The sequence below is a fragment of the Lissotriton vulgaris genome, unplaced genomic scaffold (genome assembly GCF_964263255.1).
Source record: "Lissotriton vulgaris unplaced genomic scaffold, aLisVul1.2 SCAFFOLD_1545, whole genome shotgun sequence".
NCBI classification, from domain to species: Eukaryota; Metazoa; Chordata; class Amphibia; order Caudata; family Salamandridae; genus Lissotriton; species Lissotriton vulgaris.
The window spans coordinates 368,036-386,495 of record NW_028247213.1 but is presented as its reverse complement, the minus strand read 5'-3'; the positions used below and the strand labels follow the sequence as shown (position 1 = coordinate 386,495).

At 39.4% G+C, this 18,460-nt stretch overlaps 12 non-coding genes across 12 annotated transcripts; all 12 read right to left on the bottom strand.

Moving 5' to 3' along the window:
- Window positions 1-1,441: 1,441 nt before the first annotated feature.
- On the bottom strand, window positions 1,442-1,514 carry TRNAV-CAC (transfer RNA valine (anticodon CAC)). The gene has a single exon. It is a non-coding gene; the product is annotated as a tRNA-Val (tRNA).
- Window positions 1,515-1,814: 300 nt separating this feature from the next.
- On the bottom strand, window positions 1,815-1,886 carry TRNAP-UGG (transfer RNA proline (anticodon UGG)). Its single transcript has one exon. It is a non-coding gene; the product is annotated as a tRNA-Pro (tRNA).
- Window positions 1,887-4,023: 2,137 nt separating this feature from the next.
- On the bottom strand, window positions 4,024-4,096 carry TRNAV-CAC (transfer RNA valine (anticodon CAC)). Its single transcript has one exon. It is a non-coding gene; the product is annotated as a tRNA-Val (tRNA).
- Window positions 4,097-4,396: 300 nt separating this feature from the next.
- On the bottom strand, window positions 4,397-4,468 carry TRNAP-UGG (transfer RNA proline (anticodon UGG)). Its single transcript has one exon. It is a non-coding gene; the product is annotated as a tRNA-Pro (tRNA).
- A 2,137-nt stretch (window positions 4,469-6,605) lies between these two features.
- On the bottom strand, window positions 6,606-6,678 carry TRNAV-CAC (transfer RNA valine (anticodon CAC)). Its single transcript has one exon. It is a non-coding gene; the product is annotated as a tRNA-Val (tRNA).
- Window positions 6,679-9,206: 2,528 nt separating this feature from the next.
- Window positions 9,207-9,279, bottom strand: TRNAV-CAC (transfer RNA valine (anticodon CAC)). Its single transcript has one exon. It is a non-coding gene; the product is annotated as a tRNA-Val (tRNA).
- Window positions 9,280-9,579: 300 nt separating this feature from the next.
- Window positions 9,580-9,651, bottom strand: TRNAP-UGG (transfer RNA proline (anticodon UGG)). Its single transcript has one exon. It is a non-coding gene; the product is annotated as a tRNA-Pro (tRNA).
- Window positions 9,652-11,804: 2,153 nt separating this feature from the next.
- Window positions 11,805-11,877, bottom strand: TRNAV-CAC (transfer RNA valine (anticodon CAC)). The gene has a single exon. It is a non-coding gene; the product is annotated as a tRNA-Val (tRNA).
- Window positions 11,878-14,409: 2,532 nt separating this feature from the next.
- TRNAV-CAC (transfer RNA valine (anticodon CAC)) lies at window positions 14,410-14,482 on the bottom strand. The gene has a single exon. It is a non-coding gene; the product is annotated as a tRNA-Val (tRNA).
- Window positions 14,483-14,782: 300 nt separating this feature from the next.
- On the bottom strand, window positions 14,783-14,854 carry TRNAP-UGG (transfer RNA proline (anticodon UGG)). Its single transcript has one exon. It is a non-coding gene; the product is annotated as a tRNA-Pro (tRNA).
- Window positions 14,855-17,010: 2,156 nt separating this feature from the next.
- On the bottom strand, window positions 17,011-17,083 carry TRNAV-CAC (transfer RNA valine (anticodon CAC)). Its single transcript has one exon. It is a non-coding gene; the product is annotated as a tRNA-Val (tRNA).
- Window positions 17,084-17,383: 300 nt separating this feature from the next.
- On the bottom strand, window positions 17,384-17,455 carry TRNAP-UGG (transfer RNA proline (anticodon UGG)). The gene has a single exon. It is a non-coding gene; the product is annotated as a tRNA-Pro (tRNA).
- Between the last annotated feature and the right edge of the window lie 1,005 nt (window positions 17,456-18,460).

Here is an 18,460-nt window from a genome sequence, read left to right as displayed (position 1 = left end):
CAGTGTTCTATCCAGAAGCAGGCATTTTCTGTGCCTTTAATTTCAGGCTTTTCCCAGCAGTCTCTGTTCTGCCTATGTAAATTAACAAAAGCAGTGCTTATTCATCACTTACTCTAATGTCCTTACTGTCCAGAAAGCTCTGCCTAAGTATGCTTTTTTTCTTTTTCAGTGAAATTCTAAATGTTTTTTCTGCCCAGTCTATGGCAGTAGAATGCTGCTTATGATGCCACATTTTGTTGAATCACCAAGGTACAACTACAGAGGAATATATGAGTCTGAACGACATGGAACTCTTAGCTAACACATCACAATGTGTGATGCTTGCCAACCAAGCACTAGATTCTGGAGCGCTGATGATCAGAACATTCTGCTCCTGAAGGAAAGGAAAGACAGCTTGATGGAAAATAAAGTCTCAGTTTATATTAACGCTCTCTCTCTCCGAATATCTATCTATCTATCTATCTATCTATCTATCTATCTATCTATCTATCTATCTATCTATCTATCTATCTATCTATCTATCTATCTATCTATCTATCTATCTATCTATCTATCTATCTATCTATCTATATATGGATACCTGCGTACACATACATATAGATATGCCATGCATTCCTTTAGATTTGTTCCAACCTCTTACCATTTATTTGAGAATCCCTACTTTTCAAGTGACTGCAAATGAAGTCATTTCCGGCACTTTTTGGCCGGTGCAAGGTAACAAAAACACATGCCAACTTTTAATACAAATCATTGGTCTCTTTATTAACGCGCACTGTCAAACATGGGGCTTTCACACGTCAGGTAAACATGATAACCAATACACAACAGAAGCAGATGTAGATTGCTTATCAATGCCAGGATAGAATAGTTGTGAATTGAGTAATAGAAGGGCCCCTGAATTGATACTTATTATATACAGCCTGTAAGATAGTGAAAAATGCAGGCTAGGAAAGGAGATGCAAATATCAATGTATTAGAAAAATACATAAAGAGGAGTGATTTGCTTTTATTCATTCAAGGCTAGAAAAAATCAACATACTATTGCAAGCATTCATACACCACCAAATAGAAATAAACAATTCTGACATTAAACGTAAAGGTGATGATGCATTTGTATCATCACCTTGAGAAGGGTCACCGAGGAATTGAGCCCAGGGCTTCTGCACTTAAACACCAGAAACACTCCACTAAACTAAGATGCCTGTTGGTGCCAACAATTCCCAAAGTTAATGCATGTTCTAGGTGAGCAATGAACAGAATGCAGGGCTCTTATGAAAGCGAGGTCTGTGAATCAACAGATACATCCACATGCCAATTACTTTAGTGTTTTTAAGAGAATTCACTTTCTTGGAATGAGTCTGCATGAAACCATCTTCAGGGCCTGGACAATTTCATGGCAAAACGGCACCTCTCAACATTGCAGCCAAGACAATATAACAACTGTTTCTGCCCGGTTTCGAACCGGGGACCTTTCGCGTGTGAGGCGAACGTGATAACCACTACACTACAGAAACAGATGTCTACAGTTGATTCTTCTGTGATGAAACTTCTCAAAACAGGCTATTCCAAGGGCCTCTGGTTTTAGATTTCTTTCATGCAACCTTCCCAGACAGCCCTAGCTGAACGCTTGTATATGCCATGCAAGTTCAGCATTTTTGCAAAATGCTTAAAGAGAAATGTTTCCTATTTGCTCAGGCAGGGCAAGGTTAAAAGCATGAGACTCTAGCAAATATTCATCCACTACTGCAAAGAGAAAATTGATATTGGCTTTGAAATGCATACTTCAATACTACTTTAAAAAAGCACCAATGAAAGGGCTCGTCCGGGATTTGAACCCGGGACCTCTCGCACCCAAAGCGAGAATCATACCCCTAGACCAACGAGCCTTCGAAAGGCCTGCACCTCTGAAAAGCTAATACCAGCTCTAAGCACGCAATGAAGATCATGCTGGGGACTTTTTCATGCTTGGTCTGTGAATACACATGAAATTCAGTGTCAACTTACCCTTTCTCAAATGATATCACTATCATTTATAAGTGTCCCCTTTTATTTTGTCCCAGCATTGGACACGTCTTACAGGAAGTCAGCACTTATTTATCTATTTCTGCAGTGGCTAGACCCTAAAGAGAAAGAATAAAAAGCTGTTCATAACAACATAAGAAACACATGTTGCATTTTTTCTCAAATGCTTATTCCCTTTGTGCAAATCGGAATGCCAAGCTGAATAACTGGGTCACAGATTCTGGCTAATTATCTTTCCCTTGAATGCAAGTAGCAATAAAAACTGCCTAATGCAGGACTAAAGCATTCCTTGCAAGCCTCTAACATCATAACATAACTGAGCTGCTGGTAGCAAGCTAAGCAATACCTTCCCAAAATGAGAAGTACATGTGCTAATCCGCTCAATCAGCGCTCGATCAGGCGAGATATAGAAAAGGTGGAAAGGGTCCAAATGGCTGTCCCTTCCTTTTTAGGGTGGGTCCTTCTGACTATCATAGGATTGCTTGTATAAGTGGCCAGGGTCAGAGAAAAAACTTTCAACCCTTCTCAGTGTTCTATCCAGAAGCAGGCATTTTCTGTGCCTTTAATTTCAGGCTTTTCCCAGCAGTCTCTGTTCTGCCTATGTAAATTAACAAAAGCAGTGCTTATTCATCACTTACTCTAATGTCCTTACTGTCCAGAAAGCTCTGCCTAAGTATGCTTTTTTTCTTTTTCAGTGAAATTCTAAATGTTTTTTCTGCCCAGTCTATGGCAGTAGAATGCTGCTTATGATGACACATTTTGTTGAATCACCAAGGTACAACTACAGAGGAATATATGAGTCTGAACGACATGGAACTCTTAGCTAACACATCACAATGTGTGATGCTTGCCAACCAAGCACTAGATTCTGGAGCGCTGATGATCAGAACATTCTGCTCCTGAAGGAAAGGAAAGACAGCTTGATGGAAAATAAAGTCTCATTATATTAACGCTCTCTCTCTCCCAATATCTATCTATCTATCTATCTATCTATCTATCTATCTATCTATCTATCTATCTATCTATCTATCTATCTATCTATCTATCTATCTATCTATCTATCTATCTATCTATCTATCTATCTATCTATCTATCTATCTATCTATCTATCTATCTATCTATCTATCTATATATGGATACCTGCGTACACATACATATAGATATGCCATGCATTCCTTTAGATTTGTTCCAACCTCTTACCATTTATTTGAGAATCCCTACTTTTCAAGTGACTGCAAATGAAGTCATTTCCGGCACTTTTTGGCCGGTGCAAGGTAACAAAAACACATGCCAACTTTTAATACAAATCATTGGTCTCTTTATTAACGCGCACTGTCAAACATGGGGCTTTCACACGTCAGGTAAACATGATAACCAATACACAACAGAAGCAGATGTAGATTGCTTATCAATGCCAGGATAGAATAGTTGTGTATTGAGTAATAGAAGGGCCCCTGAATTGATACTTATTATATACAGCCTGTAAGATAGTGAAAAATGCAGGCTAGGAAAGGAGATGCAAATATCAATGTATTAAAAAAATACATAAAGAGGAGTGATTTGCTTTTATTCATTCAAGGCTAGAAAAAATCAACATACTATTGCAAGCATTCATACACCACCAAATAGAAATAAACAATTCTGACATTAAACGTAAAGGTGACGATGCATTTGTATCATCACCTTGAGAAGGGTCACCGAGGAATTGAGCCCAGGGCTTCTGCACTTAAACACCAGAAACACTCCACTAAACTAAGATGCCTGTTGGTGCCAACAATTCCCAAAGTTAATGCATGTTCTAGGTGAGCAATGAACAGAATGCAGGGCTCTTATGAAAGCGAGGTCTGTGAATCAACAGATACATCCACATGCCAATTACTTTAGTGTTTTTAAGAGAATTCACTTTCTTGGAATGAGTCTGCATGAAACCATCTTCAGGGCCTGGACAATTTCATGGCAAAACGGCACCTCTCAACATTGCAGCCAAGACAATATAACAACTGTTTCTGCCCGGTTTCGAACCGGGGACCTTTCGCGTGTGAGGCGAACGTGATAACCACTACACTACAGAAACAGATGTCTACAGTTGATTCTTCTGTGATGAAACTTCTCAAAACAGGCTATTCCAAGGGCCTCTGGTTTTAGATTTCTTTCATGCAACCTTCCCAGACAGCCCTAGCTGAACGCTTGTATATGCCATGCAAGTTCAGCATTTTTGCAAAATGCTTAAAGAGAAATGTTTCCTATTTGCTCAGGCAGGGCAAGGTTAAAAGCATGAGACTCTAGCAAATATTCATCCACTACTGCAAAGAGAAAATTGATATTGGCTTTGAAATGCATACTTCAATACTACTTTAAAAAAGCACCAATGAAAGGGCTCGTCCGGGATTTGAACCCGGGACCTCTCGCACCCAAAGCGAGAATCATACCCCTAGACCAACGAGCCTTCGAAAGGCCTGCACCTCTGAAAAGCTAATACCAGCTCTAAGCACGCAATGAAGATCATGCTGGGGACTTTTTCATGCTTGGTCTGTGAATACACATGAAATTCAGTGTCAACTTACCCTTTCTCAAATGATATCACTATCATTTATAAGTGTCCCCTTTTATTTTGTCCCAGCATTGGACACGTCTTACAGGAAGTCAGCACTTATTTATCTATTTCTGCAGTGGCTAGACCCTAAAGAGAAAGAATAAAAAGCTGTTCATAACAACATAAGAAACACATGTTGCATTTTTTCTCAAATGCTTATTCCCTTTGTGCAAATCGGAATGCCAAGCTGAATAACTGGGTCACAGATTCTGGCTAATTATCTTTCCCTTGAATGCAAGTAGCAATAAAAACTGCCTAATGCAGGACTAAAGCATTCCTTGCAAGCCTCTAACATCATAACATAACTGAGCTGCTGGTAGCAAGCTAAGCAATACCTTCCCAAAATGAGAAGTACATGTGCTAATCCGCTCAATCAGCGCTCGATCAGGCGAGATATAGAAAAGGTGGAAAGGGTCCAAATGGCTGTCCCTTCCTTTTTAGGGTGGGTCCTTCTGACTATCATAGGATTGCTTGTATAAGTGGCCAGGGTCAGAGAAAAAACTTTCAACCCTTCTCAGTGTTCTATCCAGAAGCAGGCATTTTCTGTGCCTTTAATTTCAGGCTTTTCCCAGCAGTCTCTGTTCTGCCTATGTAAATTAACAAAAGCAGTGCTTATTCATCACTTACTCTAATGTCCTTACTGTCCAGAAAGCTCTGCCTAAGTATGCTTTTTTTCTTTTTCAGTGAAATTCTAAATGTTTTTTCTGCCCAGTCTATGGCAGTAGAATGCTGCTTATGATGCCACATTTTGTTGAATCACCAAGGTACAACTACAGAGGAATATATGAGTCTGAACGACATGGAACTCTTAGCTAACACATCACAATGTGTGATGCTTGCCAACCAAGCACTAGATTCTGGAGCGCTGATGATCAGAACATTCTGCTCCTGAAGGAAAGGAAAGACAGCTTGATGGAAAATAAAGTCTCAGTTTATATTAACGCTCTCTCTCTCCCAATATCAATCTATCTATCTATCTATCTATCTATCTATCTATCTATCTATCTATCTATCTATCTATCTATCTATCTATCTATCTATCTATCTATCTATCTATCTATCTATCTATCTATCTATCTATCTATCTATCTATCTATCTATCTATCTATCTATCTTTATATATGGATACCTGCGTACACATACATATAGATATGCCATGCATTCCTTTAGATTTGTTCCAACCTCTTACCATTTATTTGAGAATCCCTACTTTTCAAGTGACTGCAAATGAAGTCATTTCCGGCACTTTTTGGCCGGTGCAAGGTAACAAAAACACATGCCAACTTTTAATACAAATCATTGGTCTCTTTATTAACGCGCACTGTCAAACATGGGGCTTTCACACGTCAGGTAAACATGATAACCAATACACAACAGAAGCAGATGTAGATTGCTTATCAATGCCAGGATAGAATAGTTGTGTATTGAGTAATAGAAGGGCCCCTGAATTGATACTTATTATATACAGCCTGTAAGATAGTGAAAAATGCAGGCTAGGAAAGGAGATGCAAATATCAATGTATTAGAAAAATACATAAAGAGGAGTGATTTGCTTTTATTCATTCAAGGCTAGAAAAAATCAACATACTATTGCAAGCATTCATACACCACCAAATAGAAATAAACAATTCTGACATTAAACGTAAAGGTGACGATGCATTTGTATCATCACCTTGAGAAGGGTCACCGAGGAATTGAGCCCAGGGCTTCTGCACTTAAACACCAGAAACACTCCACTAAACTAAGATGCCTGTTGGTGCCAACAATTCCCAAAGTTAATGCATGTTCTAGGTGAGCAATGAACAGAATGCAGGGCTCTTATGAAAGCGAGGTCTGTGAATCAACAGATACATCCACATGCCAATTACTTTAGTGTTTTTAAGAGAATTCACTTTCTTGGAATGAGTCTGCATGAAACCATCTTCAGGGCCTGGACAATTTCATGGCAAAACGGCACCTCTCAACATTGCAGCCAAGACAATATAACAACTGTTTCTGCCCGGTTTCGAACCGGGGACCTTTCGCGTGTGAGGCAAACGTGATAACCACTACACTACAGAAACAGATGTCTACAGTTGATTCTTCTGTGATGAAACTTCTCAAAACAGGCTATTCCAAGGGCCTCTGGTTTTAGATTTCTTTCATGCAACCTTCCCAGACAGCCCTAGCTGAACGCTTGTATATGCCATGCAAGTTCAGCATTTTTGCAAAATGCTTAAAGAGAAATGTTTCCTATTTGCTCAGGCAGGGCAAGGTTAAAAGCATGAGACTCTAGCAAATATTCATCCACTACTGCAAAGAGAAAATTGATATTGGCTTTGAAATGCATACTTCAATACTACTTTAAAAAAGCACCAATGAAAGGGCTCGTCTGGGATTTGAACCCGGGACCTCTCGCACCCAAAGCGAGAATCATACCCCTAGACCAACGAGCCTTCGAAAGACCCGCACCTCTGAAAAGCTAATACCAGCTCTAAGCACGCAATGAAGATCATGCTGGGGACTTTTTCATGCTTGGTCTGTGAATACACATGAAATTCAGTGTCAACTTACCCTTTCTCAAATGATATCACTATCATTTATAAGTGTCCCCTTTTATTTTGTCCCAGCATTGGACACGTCTTACAGGAAGTCAGCACTTATTTATCTATTTCTGCAGTGGCTAGACCCTAAAGAGAAAGAATAAAAAGCTGTTCATAACAACATAAGAAACACATGTTGCATTTTTTCTCAAATGCTTATTCCCTTTGTGCAAATCGGAATGCCAAGCTGAATAACTGGGTCACAGATTCTGGCTAATTATCTTTCCCTTGAATGCAAGTAGCAATAAAAACTGCCTAATGCAGGACTAAAGCATTCCTTGCAAGCCTCTAACATCATAACATAACTGAGCTGCTGGTAGCAAGCTAAGCAATACCTTCCCAAAATGAGAAGTACATGTGCTAATCCGCTCAATCAGGCTCGATCAGGCGAGATATAGAAAAGGTGGAAAGGGTCCAAATGGCTGTCCCTTCCTTTTTAGGGTGGGTCCTTCTGACTATCATAGGATTGCTTGTATAAGTGGCCAGGGTCAGAGAAAAAACTTTCAACCCTTCTCAGTGTTCTATCCAGAAGCAGGCATTTTCTGTGCCTTTAATTTCAGGCTTTTCCCAGCAGTCTCTGTTCTGCCTATGTAAATTAACAAAAGCAGTGCTTATTCATCACTTACTCTAATGTCCTTACTGTCCAGAAAGCTCTGCCTAAGTATGCTTTTTTTCTTTTTCAGTGAAATTCTAAATGTTTTTTCTGCCCAGTCTATGGCAGTAGAATGCTGCTTATGATGCCACATTTTGTTGAATCACCAAGGTACAACTACAGAGGAATATATGAGTCTGAACGACATGGAACTCTTAGCTAACACATCACAATGTGTGATGCTTGCCAACCAAGCACTAGATTCTGGAGCGCTGATGATCAGAACATTCTGCTCCTGAAGGAAAGGAAAGACAGCTTGATGGAAAATAAAGTCTCAGTTTATATTAACGCTCTCTCTCTCCCAATATCTATCTATCTATCTATCTATCTATCTATCTATCTATCTATCTATCTATCTATCTATCTATCTATCTATCTATCTATCTATCTATCTATCTATCTATCTATCTATCTATCTATCTATCTATCTATCTATCTATCTATCTATCTATCTATCTATCTATCTATCTATCTATCTATCTTTATATATGGATACCTGCGTACACATACATATAGATATGCCATGCATTCCTTTAGATTTGTTCCAACCTCTTACCATTTATTTGAGAATCCCTACTTTTCAAGTGACTGCAAATGAAGTCATTTCCGGCACTTTTTGGCCGGTGCAAGGTAACAAAAACACATGCCAACTTTTAATACAAATCATTGGTCTCTTTATTAACGCGCACTGTCAAACATGGGGTTTTCACACGTCAGGTAAACATGATAACCAATACACAACAGAAGCAGATGTAGATTGCTTATCAATGCCAGGATAGAATAGTTGTGAATTGAGTAATAGAAGGGCCCCTGAATTGATACTTATTATATACAGCCTGTAAGATAGTGAAAAATGCAGGCTAGGAAAGGAGATGCAAATATCAATGTATTAGAAAAATACATAAAGAGGAGTGATTTGCTTTTATTCATTCAAGGCTAGAAAAAATCAACATACTATTGCAAGCATTCATACACCACCAAATAGAAATAAACAATTCTGACATTAAACGTAAAGGTGACGATGCATTTGTATCATCACCTTGAGAAGGGTCACCGAGGAATTGAGCCCAGGGCTTCTGCACTTAAACACCAGAAACACTCCACTAAACTAAGATGCCTGTTGGTGCCAACAATTCCCAAAGTTAATGCATGTTCTAGGTGAGCAATGAACAGAATGCAGGGCTCTTATGAAAGCGAGGTCTGTGAATCAACAGATACATCCACATGCCAATTACTTTAGTGTTTTTAAGAGAATTCACTTTCTTGGAATGAGTCTGCATGAAACCATCTTCAGGGCCTGGACAATTTCATGGCAAAATGGCACCTCTCAACATTGCAGCCAAGACAATATAACAACTGTTTTTGCCCGGTTTCGAACCGGGGACCTTTCGCGTGTGAGGCGAACGTGATAACCACTACACTACAGAAACAGATGTCTACAGTTGATTCTTCTGTGATGAAACTTCTCAAAACAGGCTATTCCAAGGGCCTCTGGTTTTAGATTTCTTTCATGCAACCTTCCCAGACAGCCCTAGCTGAACGCTTGTATATGCCATGCAAGTTCAGCATTTTTGCAAAATGCTTAAAGAGAAATGTTTCCTATTTGCTCAGGCAGGGCAAGGTTAAAAGCTTGAGACTCTAGCAAATATTCATCCACTACTGCAAAGAGAAAATTGATATTGGCTTTGAAATGCATACTTCAATACTACTTTAAAAAAGCACCAATGAAAGGGCTCGTCCGGGATTTGAACCCGGGACCTCTCGCACCCAAAGCGAGAATCATACCCCTAGACCAACGAGCCTTCGAAAGGCCTGCACCTCTGAAAAGCTAATACCAGCTCTAAGCACGCAATGAAGATCATGCTGGGGACTTTTTCATGCTTGGTCTGTGAATACACATGAAATTCAGTGTCAACTTACCCTTTCTCAAATGATATCACTATCATTTATAAGTGTCCCCTTTTATTTTGTCCCAGCATTGGACACGTCTTACAGGAAGTCAGCACTTATTTATCTATTTCTGCAGTGGCTAGACCCTAAAGAGAAAGAATAAAAAGCTGTTCATAACAACATAAGAAACACATGTTGCATTTTTTCTCAAATGCTTATTCCCTTTGTGCAAATCGGAATGCCAAGCTGAATAACTGGGTCACAGATTCTGGCTAATTATCTTTCCCTTGAATGCAAGTAGCAATAAAAACTGCCTAATGCAGGACTAAAGCATTCCTTGCAAGCCTCTAACATCATAACATAACTGAGCTGCTGGTAGCAAGCTAAGCAATACCTTCCCAAAATGAGAAGTACATGTGCTAATCCGCTCAATCAGCGCTCGATCAGGCGAGATATAGAAAAGGTGGAAAGGGTCCAAATGGCTGTCCCTTCCTTTTTAGGGTGGGTCCTTCTGACTATCATAGGATTGCTTGTATAAGTGGCCAGGGTCAGAGAAAAAACTTTCAACCCTTCTCAGTGTTCTATCCAGAAGCAGGCATTTTCTGTGCCTTTAATTTCAGGCTTTTCCCAGCAGTCTCTGTTCTGCCTATGTAAATTAACAAAAGCAGTGCTTATTCATCACTTACTCTAATGTCCTTACTGTCCAGAAAGCTCTGCCTAAGTATGCTTTTTTTCTTTTTCAGTGAAATTCTAAATGTTTTTTCTGCCCAGTCTATGGCAGTAGAATGCTGCTTATGATGCCACATTTTGTTGAATCACCAAGGTACAACTACAGAGGAATATATGAGTCTGAACGACATGGAACTCTTAGCTAACACATCACAATGTGTGATGCTTGCCAACCAAGCACTAGATTCTGGAGCGCTGATGATCAGAACATTCTGCTCCTGAAGGAAAGGAAAGACAGCTTGATGGAAAATAAAGTCTCAGTTTATATTAACGCTCTCTCTCTCCCAATATCAATCTATCTATCTATCTATCTATCTATCTATCTATCTATCTATCTATCTATCTATCTATCTATCTATCTATCTATCTATCTATCTATCTATCTATCTATCTATCTATCTATCTATCTATCTATCTATCTATCTATCTATCTATCTATCTATCTATCTATCTATCTATCTTTATATATGGATACCTGCGTACACATACATATAGATATGCCATGCATTCCTTTAGATTTGTTCCAACCTCTTACCATTTATTTGAGAATCCCTACTTTTCAAGTGACTGCAAATGAAGTCATTTCCGGCACTTTTTGGCCGGTGCAAGGTAACAAAAACACATGCCAACTTTTAATACAAATCATTGGTCTCTTTATTAACGCGCACTGTCAAACATGGGGCTTTCACACGTCAGGTAAACATGATAACCAATACACAACAGAAGCAGATGTAGATTGCTTATCAATGCCAGGATAGAATAGTTGTGTATTGAGTAATAGAAGGGCCCCTGAATTGATACTTATTATATACAGCCTGTAAGATAGTGAAAAATGCAGGCTAGGAAAGGAGATGCAAATATCAATGTATTAGAAAAATACATAAAGAGGAGTGATTTGCTTTTATTCATTCAAGGCTAGAAAAAATCAACATACTATTGCAAGCATTCATACACCACCAAATAGAAATAAACAATTCTGACATTAAACGTAAAGGTGACGATGCATTTGTATCATCACCTTGAGAAGGGTCACCGAGGAATTGAGCCCAGGGCTTCTGCACTTAAACACCAGAAACACTCCACTAAACTAAGATGCCTGTTGGTGCCAACAATTCCCAAAGTTAATGCATGTTCTAGGTGAGCAATGAACAGAATGCAGGGCTCTTATGAAAGCGAGGTCTGTGAATCAACAGATACATCCACATGCCAATTACTTTAGTGTTTTTAAGAGAATTCACTTTCTTGGAATGAGTCTGCATGAAACCATCTTCAGGGCCTGGACAATTTCATGGCAAAACGGCACCTCTCAACATTGCAGCCAAGACAATATAACAACTGTTTCTGCCCGGTTTCGAACCGGGGACCTTTCGCGTGTGAGGCAAACGTGATAACCACTACACTACAGAAACAGATGTCTACAGTTGATTCTTCTGTGATGAAACTTCTCAAAACAGGCTATTCCAAGGGCCTCTGGTTTTAGATTTCTTTCATGCAACCTTCCCAGACAGCCCTAGCTGAACGCTTGTATATGCCATGCAAGTTCAGCATTTTTGCAAAATGCTTAAAGAGAAATGTTTCCTATTTGCTCAGGCAGGGCAAGGTTAAAAGCATGAGACTCTAGCAAATATTCATCCACTACTGCAAAGAGAAAATTGATATTGGCTTTGAAATGCATACTTCAATACTACTTTAAAAAAGCACCAATGAAAGGGCTCGTCTGGGATTTGAACCCGGGACCTCTCGCACCCAAAGCGAGAATCATACCCCTAGACCAACGAGCCTTCGAAAGACCCGCACCTCTGAAAAGCTAATACCAGCTCTAAGCACGCAATGAAGATCATGCTGGGGACTTTTTCATGCTTGGTCTGTGAATACACATGAAATTCAGTGTCAACTTACCCTTTCTCAAATGATATCACTATCATTTATAAGTGTCCCCTTTTATTTTGTCCCAGCATTGGACACGTCTTACAGGAAGTCAGCACTTATTTATCTATTTCTGCAGTGGCTAGACCCTAAAGAGAAAGAATAAAAAGCTGTTCATAACAACATAAGAAACACATGTTGCATTTTTTCTCAAATGCTTATTCCCTTTGTGCAAATCGGAATGCCAAGCTGAATAACTGGGTCACAGATTCTGGCTAATTATCTTTCCCTTGAATGCAAGTAGCAATAAAAACTGCCTAATGCAGGACTAAAGCATTCCTTGCAAGCCTCTAACATCATAACATAACTGAGCTGCTGGTAGCAAGCTAAGCAATACCTTCCCAAAATGAGAAGTACATGTGCTAATCCGCTCAATCAGGCTCGATCAGGCGAGATATAGAAAAGGTGGAAAGGGTCCAAATGGCTGTCCCTTCCTTTTTAGGGTGGGTCCTTCTGACTATCATAGGATTGCTTGTATAAGTGGCCAGGGTCAGAGAAAAAACTTTCAACCCTTCTCAGTGTTCTATCCAGAAGCAGGCATTTTCTGTGCCTTTAATTTCAGGCTTTTCCCAGCAGTCTCTGTTCTGCCTATGTAAATTAACAAAAGCAGTGCTTATTCATCACTTACTCTAATGTCCTTACTGTCCAGAAAGCTCTGCCTAAGTATGCTTTTTTTCTTTTTCAGTGAAATTCTAAATGTTTTTTCTGCCCAGTCTATGGCAGTAGAATGCTGCTTATGATGCCACATTTTGTTGAATCACCAAGGTACAACTACAGAGGAATATATGAGTCTGAACGACATGGAACTCTTAGCTAACACATCACAATGTGTGATGCTTGCCAACCAAGCACTAGATTCTGGAGCGCTGATGATCAGAACATTCTGCTCCTGAAGGAAAGGAAAGACAGCTTGATGGAAAATAAAGTCTCAGTTTATATTAACGCTCTCTCTCTCCCAATATCTATCTATCTATCTATCTATCTATCTATCTATCTATCTATCTATCTATCTATCTATCTATCTATCTATCTATCTATCTATCTATCTATCTATCTATCTATCTATCTATCTATCTATCTATCTATCTATCTATCTATCTATCTATCTATCTATCTATCTATCTATCTATCTATCTATCTTTATATATGGATACCTGCGTACACATACATATAGATATGCCATGCATTCCTTTAGATTTGTTCCAACCTCTTACCATTTATTTGAGAATCCCTACTTTTCAAGTGACTGCAAATGAAGTCATTTCCGGCACTTTTTGGCCGGTGCAAGGTAACAAAAACACATGCCAACTTTTAATACAAATCATTGGTCTCTTTATTAACGCGCACTGTCAAACATGGGGTTTTCACACGTCAGGTAAACATGATAACCAATACACAACAGAAGCAGATGTAGATTGCTTATCAATGCCAGGATAGAATAGTTGTGAATTGAGTAATAGAAGGGCCCCTGAATTGATACTTATTATATACAGCCTGTAAGATAGTGAAAAATGCAGGCTAGGAAAGGAGATGCAAATATCAATGTATTAGAAAAATACATAAAGAGGAGTGATTTGCTTTTATTCATTCAAGGCTAGAAAAAATCAACATACTATTGCAAGCATTCATACACCACCAAATAGAAATAAACAATTCTGACATTAAACGTAAAGGTGACGATGCATTTGTATCATCACCTTGAGAAGGGTCACCGAGGAATTGAGCCCAGGGCTTCTGCACTTAAACACCAGAAACACTCCACTAAACTAAGATGCCTGTTGGTGCCAACAATTCCCAAAGTTAATGCATGTTCTAGGTGAGCAATGAACAGAATGCAGGGCTCTTATGAAAGCGAGGTCTGTGAATCAACAGATACATCCACATGCCAATTACTTTAGTGTTTTTAAGAGAATTCACTTTCTTGGAATAAGTCTGCATGAAACCATCTTCAGGGCCTGGACAATTTCATGGCAAAACGGCACCTCTCAACATTGCAGCCAAGACAATATAACAACTGTTTCTGCCCGGTTTCGAACCCGGGACCTTTCGCGTGTGAGGCGAACGTGATAACCACTACACTACAGAAACAGATGTCTACAGTTGATTCTTCTGTGATGAAACTTCTCAAAACAGGCTATTCCAAGGGCCTCTGGTTTTAGATTTCTTTCATGCAACCTTCCCAGACAGCCCTAGCTGAACGCTTGTATATGCCATGCAAGTTCAGCATTTTTGCAAAATGCTTAAAGAGAAATGTTTCCTATTTGCTCAGGCAGGGCAAGGTTAAAAGCATGAGACTCTAGCAAATATTCATCCACTACTGCAAAGAGAAAATTGATATTGGCTTTGAAATGCATACTTCAATACTACTTTAAAAAAGCACCAATGAAAGGGCTCGTCCGGGATTTGAACCCGGGACCTCTCGCACCCAAAGCGAGAATCATACCCCTAGACCAACGAGCCTTCGAAAGGCCTGCACCTCTGAAAAGCTAATACCAGCTCTAAGCACGCAATGAAGATCATGCTGGGGACTTTTTCATGCTTGGTCTGTGAATACACATGAAATTCAGTGTCAACTTACCCTTTCTCAAATGATATCACTATCATTTATAAGTGTCCCCTTTTATTTTGTCCCAGCATTGGACACGTCTTACAGGAAGTCAGCACTTATTTATCTATTTCTGCAGTGGCTAGACCCTAAAGAGAAAGAATAAAAAGCTGTTCATAACAACATAAGAAACACATGTTGCATTTTTTCTCAAATGCTTATTCCCTTTGTGCAAATCGGAATGCCAAGCTGAATAACTGGGTCACAGATTCTGGCTAATTATCTTTCCCTTGAATGCAAGTAGCAATAAAAACTGCCTAATGCAGGACTAAAGCATTCCTTGTAAGCCTCTAACATCATAACATAACTGAGCTGCTGGTAGCAAGCTAAGCAATACCTTCCCAAAATGAGAAGTACATGTGCTAATCCGCTCAATCAGGCTCGATCAGGCGAGATATAGAAAAGGTGGAAAGGGTCCAAATGGCTGTCCCTTCCTTTTTAGGGTGGGTCCTTCTGACTATCATAGGATTGCTTGTATAAGTGGCCAGGGTCAGAGAAAAAACTTTCAACCCTTCTCAGTGTTCTATCCAGAAGCAGGCATTTTCTGTGCCTTTAATTTCAGGCTTTTCCCAGCAGTCTCTGTTCTGCCTATGTAAATTAACAAAAGCAGTGCTTATTCATCACTTACTCTAATGTCCTTACTGTCCAGAAAGCTCTGCCTAAGTATGCTTTTTTTCTTTTTCAGTGAAATTCTAAATGTTTTTTCTGCCCAGTCTATGGCAGTAGAATGCTGCTTATGATGCCACATTTTGTTGAATCACCAAGGTACAACTACAGAGGAATATATGAGTCTGAACGACATGGAACTCTTAGCTAACACATCACAATGTGTGATGCTTGCCAACCAAGCACTAGATTCTGGAGCGCTGATGATCAGAACATTCTGCTCCTGAAGGAAAGGAAAGACAGCTTGATGGAAAATAAAGTCTCAGTTTATATTAACGCTCTCTCTCTCCCAATATCTATCTATCTATCTATCTATCTATCTATCTATCTATCTATCTATCTATCTATCTATCTATCTATCTATCTATCTATCTATCTATCTATCTATCTATCTATCTATCTATCTATCTATCTATCTATCTATCTATCTATCTATCTATCTATCTATCTATCTATCTATCTATCTATCTTTATATATGGATACCTGCGTACACATACATATAGATATGCCATGCATTCCTTTAGATTTGTTCCAACCTCTTACCATTTATTTGAGAATCCCTACTTTTCAAGTGACTGCAAATGAAGTCATTTCCGGCACTTTTTGGCCGGTGCAAGGTAACAAAAACACATGCCAACTTTTAATACAAATCATTGGTCTCTTTATTAACGCGCACTGTCAAACATGGGGTTTTCACACGTCAGGTAAACATGATAACCAATACACAACAGAAGCAGATGTAGATTGCTTATCAATGCCAGGATAGAATAGTTGTGAATTGAGTAATAGAAGGGCCCCTGAATTGATACTTATTATATACAGCCTGTAAGATAGTGAAAAATGCAGGCTAGGAAAGGAGATGCAAATATCAATGTATTAGAAAAATACATAAAGAGGAGTGATTTGCTTTTATTCATTCAAGGCTAGAAAAAATCAACATACTATTGCAAGCATTCATACACCACCAAATAGAAATAAACAATTCTGACATTAAACGTAAAGGTGACGATGCATTTGTATCATCACCTTGAGAAGGGTCACCGAGGAATTGAGCCCAGGGCTTCTGCACTTAAACACCAGAAACACTCCACTAAACTAAGATGCCTGTTGGTGCCAACAATTCCCAAAGTTAATGCATGTTCTAGGTGAGCAATGAACAGAATGCAGGGCTCTTATGAAAGCGAGGTCTGTGAATCAACAGATACATCCACATGCCAATTACTTTAGTGTTTTTAAGAGAATTCACTTTCTTGGAATGAGTCTGCATGAAACCATCTTCAGGGCCTGGACAATTTCATGGCAAAACGGCACCTCTCAACATTGCAGCCAAGACAATATAACAACTGTTTCTGCCCGGTTTCGAACCGGGGACCTTTCGCGTGTGAGGCGAACGTGATAACCACTACACTACAGAAACAGATGTCTACAGTTGATTCTTCTGTGATGAAACTTCTCAAAACAGGCTATTCCAAGGGCCTCTGGTTTTAGATTTCTTTCATGCAACCTTCCCAGACAGCCCTAGCTGAACGCTTGTATATGCCATGCAAGTTCAGCATTTTTGCAAAATGCTTAAAGAGAAATGTTTCCTATTTGCTCAGGCAGGGCAAGGTTAAAAGCATGAGACTCTAGCAAATATTCATCCACTACTGCAAAGAGAAAATTGATATTGGCTTTGAAATGCATACTTCAATACTACTTTAAAAAAGCACCAATGAAAGGGCTCGTCCGGGATTTGAACCCGGGACCTCTCGCACCCAAAGCGAGAATCATACCCCTAGACCAACGAGCCTTCGAAAGGCCTGCACCTCTGAAAAGCTAATACCAGCTCTAAGCACGCAATGAAGATCATGCTGGGGACTTTTTCATGCTTGGTCTGTGAATACACATGAAATTCAGTGTCAACTTACCCTTTCTCAAATGATATCACTATCATTTATAAGTGTCCCCTTTTATTTTGTCCCAGCATTGGACACGTCTTACAGGAAGTCAGCACTTATTTATCTATTTCTGCAGTGGCTAGACCCTAAAGAGAAAGAATAAAAAGCTGTTCATAACAACATAAGAAACACATGTTGCATTTTTTCTCAAATGCTTATTCCCTTTGTGCAAATCGGAATGCCAAGCTGAATAACTGGGTCACAGATTCTGGCTAATTATCTTTCCCTTGAATGCAAGTAGCAATAAAAACTGCCTAATGCAGGACTAAAGCATTCCTTGCAAGCCTCTAACATCATAACATAACTGAGCTGCTGGTAGCAAGCTAAGCAATACCTTCCCAAAATGAGAAGTACATGTGCTAATCCGCTCAATCAGGCTCGATCAGGCGAGATATAGAAAAGGTGGAAAGGGTCCAAATGGCTGTCCCTTCCTTTTTAGGGTGGGTCCTTCTGACTATCATAGGATTGCTTGTATAAGTGGCCAGGGTCAGAGAAAAAACTTTCAACCCTTCTCAGTGTTCTATCCAGAAGCAGGCATTTTCTGTGCCTTTAATTTCAGGCTTTTCCCAGCAGTCTCTGTTCTGCCTATGTAAATTAACAAAAGCAGTGCTTATTCATCACTTACTCTAATGTCCTTACTGTCCAGAAAGCTCTGCCTAAGTATGCTTTTTTTCTTTTTCAGTGAAATTCTAAATGTTTTTTCTGCCCAGTCTATGGCAGTAGAATGCTGCTTATGATGCCACATTTTGTTGAATCACCAAGGTACAACTACAGAGGAATATATGAGTCTGAACGACATGGAACTCTTAGCTAACACATCACAATGTGTGATGCTTGCCAACCAAGCACTAGATTCT